Genomic DNA, 5,537 nt, shown 5'->3' with positions numbered 1-5,537 from the left:
TTCAATTTTTTCTATACCAAACAAAAAATAGAACTGAAGATTAGTTACGATTAGAAGAAACTTTTCTGGCTTTATCCATGGATCCTCTTGTTATACTTATTGAATTGTAAATAGTCATCCAATTCAAAATTATGTTTCGAAATTTCATAATCCAAATTGACAATTAATTAGAGTCTTTGGATACAAATTACGAGAATCTATAATCTTCCTTGAATTTTCATTGAAAGGTAAAGGACTAAATCCTTTTCAGAAATAAAGTTTTTTGATCGGAGATAATCAAACCGAGAGACCCTTTAACTATTAAGGGTTAAAGGAACGAATCACACTTTTACCACTAAACTATACCCGCTACAATCCATTATTGTATATAAATTTACTTTTTGTCGAACAAAGTAATCGGGAGAAAAAAATCTGAAAAAAAAGAGAAAAATTCTAGCGTAGACTAATAAAATTAGGCAAAGCAGGATTCCTTTTTTTTATTTCAGATCTTTTTGTCTAAAAACCCATCGGATGGGTCTTTTAACTTTAACAAAAAAAGGCCCGGCTGGGGACTGACCAGGCCAGGCTATTAAAATAAAAAAGATCTTTTATTTGTGTTTGGACGAGACAAATCAAAAAGGATTCTCTATTTCTATTTTTGTGATTTTATTATTTCTCTTCGAGCCTTTTCTTTATTGAATCTTTATTTACATTTTTATGTAAATAGAATTACTGAGAAAGTTCTATAAAAAAGGTTATATAATAGTAATATATAAATAATATTAATTATATATAAATATAAATATTATATAAATATTATTTTATAATTAAAAAAGAAAAAATAATATATATTTTTTATAATATAATAAAATAATATATAAAAAAATATAGAAAATGAAATTATATATAATTAAAGTATTATAAAGATAAAGAATAATCTAAAAAAAAAACTTTTTTAAGAATAAAGTGGAGAAAGTTTTTTTTAAGCCGTTTTTTTGTCTAATGGAACCTAAAAAGTATTCCCTTTCGATTAGGAGAGATGGCTGAGTGGACTAAAGCGTTGGATTGCTAATCCATTGTACGAGTAATCGTACCGAGGGTTCGAATCCCTCTCTTTCCCTTCCCCTTTTTGATGATGTGAAATAGATAAAATCCTAATAAAATTCGCACATTTCCACTATTTAAATATTAAATAAAGTAATAAAAAACCTTTCTTTTTTATTCTTCACGTCCCGGATTACGTCCTGGATCATTAGATAGGAATCCAAATATGAAGAGAGAAACAAAGAATATAACTACAGTGTATACAAAAAGTTTGAGAGTAAGCATTACACAATCTCCAAGATCTTACTTTTTTTTAAAAAAAAAAAAAAGAGAATAGATTCTCTATTTTTATACTAAATATCTAGATACTTTTTTGTGAGTGAACTCGAATCTAATTAAGTTCTTTCATTTAGAGAAAAGAGGATAAAACTGAGGAAATCAAATGATCCAGATTTAGTATGGCTACCAAAAAAATTCAATGTTTGAATTGAGAGTTCCTTCCTACGTCAAGATTTTTTGATCTTTTGATTTGAATTGTTGGAAGAATCAAAATCGTGAATTTTTCTAAGACAGTATTAATAATTTCATCGAAAACTTACAGCTGCTTGCCAAACAAAGGCTAAGAGAAGAAAGAAAAGAGGTATTACGGGCATAACATCTACGATTGGATTCAAAAAGGCGTAGGCCTCCGGCAATTTGGCGACTAAAAAAGTGCTTGAAAAAAGGGCCGAATTAAAACAAATACAGATCAAATTAAATATATTAAGCATAACAAAAATTGGTGTTCTTGTGGATAATTTAATTTTGATTGAGTTATTAATATATTTTTTATATAAGGAAAAAAATAAATAAATAAAGAAAGATAGTCTAAAAAGACTTTGTTGAACTTACTCAATCAAAAATCCTTTCATTCTCTTATGAGAATGAAAGAAATAATATTTTCATACAATATCTTAATTGAATTCTATGTAATGATCAATAAAGTAAGTTTGATTTGCTATCTACACGTGTCAAAACTATAGCACCAATGTAATCTATATTTCATTTGGGCTGAAATTGAATTGACGAACAACCAATAGCAATATTACTCTTTTAGTAGTCTTGAATAAAAATAAAAATGGGGCGTAGCCAAGCGGTAAGGCAACGGGTTTTGGTCCCGCTATTCGGAGGTTCGAATCCTTCCGTCCCAGAGTCCAGTCATTACGAAATAAATCTTCTATTGCCTTTGTACACCATCTTTTTCTTTCTGTTTAAAAAAACAATATTTTTTAAGAATAAAATATTGAAATGAAAAGAAGAATAAACTTCTTTTTCACCCGAAATTACAAAAAATCTATTTGCTTTTTTAGTTGTGTGTGATGTAGGTAAGTAAGGTAGAACCGTAGATTCTACGAGTTTTAATAAAAAAAAATATATTTATATATATATTTATATATATAAATATAGATTTCTATTCAAATTTCGATTTTACATATTTTTACATATATAGAATTTAATGTGGAATTCATTTGAATTCTGACTGAACCTTTTACGCGTAGATTCACTATTCCATTCATAGAGAAAGAAAAAGTATAGATTACGATATACTGACTGAACTATGACTATTCATGATTCCATAATTGAATCAATTACACAAACTAAAGGAATGTTATGGTAAAACTTCGTTTAAAACGATGTGGTAGAAAGCAACGTGCGACTTGAATTGAAGGACATGATCTGCTGTGGATGTTTTGATCCGCCACCTTTTATATTAGGAATATAGGTGCTCTTGGCTCGACATTTTGTGTTCTATTTTACGAGAGTCCTACACCTTTTTGAATATAAAAAAGAGTACAGGATGGAGCTCGAGGAGAATAGAAAGTTTTTATTCCTTTCGCAGGAGTAAGGATCTAGGGTTAGTGCGAATCAATAAGTTGGAACAACTTCGTAAGTCTTTTTATTTTTATATTGAAAAAAAGCCCTTTCAAGTAATTTTACAATGGAAAAGGAAATTTTCGTAAAAGTGTAAAATTCTTTGAATTAAAAGTCTATCATGCGTGAATCAAGCGTTTGTATGATTCTTTGATAGAAAGAAAAGAAATCATAAACAAAATAAGGGGCTTGTTGCTGCCCTTTTTAATAAAACGATCAAGATCACCGAAGTAATGTCTAAACCCAAAGATTCAAAGTAAGGATAAAGAATCCTGAAACAAGGAAATCCCTTTTTCAATTGTTTGAACAACTAGATCAGAATGAAGAATCAAAATTGATTCGAAAAAATGAGACAAACAAAAAAAGGTTAGAGACTACTCAATAAAAAGAGTACTTAAGGAGTCTCTGGTGAGATATTTGAGAGTTATTTAACTTGAGTTACGAGAGTACGAATGTTACGAACGCTTTTTATGAAAAAAAATAGTTAGGGTTTCAATACTGGCTAATTAATTTAATGTTTGAATTTTATAAAGAGAGTTAACTTATACTCATTGCATTTTTTTCTCGAGCCGTATGAGGCCAAAGCCTCGTATACGTTTCTCGGGGGGGGGTATTATTCATATACATCTATCCCAATGAGCCATTTATCGAATCGTTGCAATTGATGTTCGATCCCGAAGAGAAGGAAGAGATCTTCGGAAGGTGGGGTTTTATGATCCGATAACTAATCAAACTTATTTAAATCTTCCTGCTATTCTCGATTTCCTTAAAAAGGGCGCTCAACCAACAAGAACAGTTCATGATATTTCAAAGAAGGCAGGGATTTTTACGGAATTAAGTCTTAATAAAACGAAATTGAATTAATGAACTATAAAAAAGAGGATGTTAAAGACTCATATATAGCTTGGTATAAAATTTGATCTACTCTTTTCTTTCCTCCTCTTTCGTTTCCATCATATTTATTTTGATTTATTAGAATTTCCATTTATTATTAGTATTCTTCCTAAAGGTATGAAAACTAACAAATATCCTGCTAAAAACTACCATGTTTTATAATAAAAAACAAATTTATTAAAAAATTTTGGATTTATAGAAATTCTAAATTTTGTATAAATACAAAATTTTATTGTATAGAATTATTGTATAGAAAATATATAAAATCATACTGTATAATAAATAATATATTAATATATATAGAAATAGAAAGATTTGAGATTATCCTATTCGGCTTAGTTTTCATTCCTTGTATGAACTCACAAACCAGGGGGTTAAACTTTTTTATTTTTTCTATTCTTTTCGCTATATTAAAAATTTACAATCATATTGACAACAGTGTATGGACCAAATATAATTCTCTCATAGAGAAATAGATCTATTTCTCCCTGACGCACACATGACTGGATTTTTCTTTTTTTCTTTATTCTGGTTGTATCTACATATTTGCAGTACTTGCTTTTTTTTGTGGGGGGGGTTGCTAACTCAACGGTAGAGTACTCGGCTTTTAAGTGCGACTAGCATCTTTTACACATTTGTATGAAGAAAAGGATTCGTCCAGATCCGCGGTAGAGTTTGTAAGACCACGACTGATCCTGAAAGGAATGAACGGAAAAAATAGCATGTCGTATCAAGGGAGAATTCAGATAACATTTTTTTTTATTTTCGACAAGATTGTACCGATTAGAAAATAAAAAAAAAAAGAAGAATTCCAATTTGGGTCGAGTGAATAAATATAAATGGATGGATAAAAAACCAGTTTTCCTTATTCTAAGAAAAAAAAAAGAAACGAGCTTCCATTCGTAATTTGAAAAATTACCCGATCTAATTAAATGTTAAAAATAGATTAGTACCTAATACGGGTATGGGAAGGAATTTTTTTCTTGCGTGTTATTATCATTTTTTCGTGAGTCCTAATTATTTTTTACCTAGTCCGTTTGGGTTAGGTTGTAGATGGATGTGTAAAAGAAGCAGTATATTGATAAAAAAATATATATATATATATTTCCAAAATCAAAAGAGCGATTAGGTTAAAAAAATAAAGGATTTCTAATCATCTTGTTTTGTTATTTTATAATATAACGAACAGAAACCTCTTAAAGATAGAGAATCCAGTTAGCAGTCTACCTGTTTATGAGGTATTTAGTGCTTTCGTAATCTAATACCTTATTTTGACTGTATCGCACTATGTGTCATTTCAGAACTCAAGAAAATAAAGACTTTACTTTTAGTTCAAATCGAATTTTAATCCAAATGGAGAAATTTCAAGGATATTTAGAGTTCGATGGGGCTCGTCAACAGAGTTTTCTATATCCACTTTTTTTCGGGACTATATTTATGTACTTGCTTATGATCACGGTTTAAATAGATTAAATAGAAACCGCCCTATTTTCTTGGAAAATGCGGATTATGACAAAAAATATAGTTCACTAATTGTGAAACGCTTAATTTTGCGAATGTACGAACAGAATCGTTTGATTATTCCCACTAAGGATTTGAACAAAAATCTGGGGCATACCAATAATTTCTATTATCAAATGATATCTGTTTTATTTGCAGTGATTGTAGAAATTCCATTTTCCCTAAGGTTGGGATCCTCTATCGAAGGA

At 29.3% G+C, this 5,537-nt stretch overlaps 1 protein-coding gene and 1 non-coding gene across 2 annotated transcripts in view; both read left to right on the top strand.

Annotated features, from left to right (window-relative positions):
* Positions 1-972: 972 nt before the first annotated feature.
* Positions 973-5,537, top strand: part of LOC125602694 (photosystem II protein D1) — a 7,447-nt gene continuing 2,882 nt past the window's right edge. Inside the window, exon 1 of the mRNA XM_048774180.1 lies at positions 973-5,537. This exon is cut by the window's right edge and continues 2,882 nt beyond it. The gene's annotated coding sequence lies outside the window, so the exon portion shown is untranslated.
* Positions 1,013-1,099, top strand: TRNAS-GCU. The gene has a single exon. It is a non-coding gene; the product is annotated as a tRNA-Ser (tRNA).

The sequence above is a fragment of the Brassica napus genome, unplaced genomic scaffold (genome assembly GCF_020379485.1).
Source record: "Brassica napus cultivar Da-Ae unplaced genomic scaffold, Da-Ae ScsIHWf_2953;HRSCAF=3739, whole genome shotgun sequence".
NCBI lineage: Eukaryota > Viridiplantae > Streptophyta > Magnoliopsida > Brassicales > Brassicaceae > Brassica > Brassica napus.
This window is presented reverse-complemented; position numbering and strand designations above follow the sequence as displayed.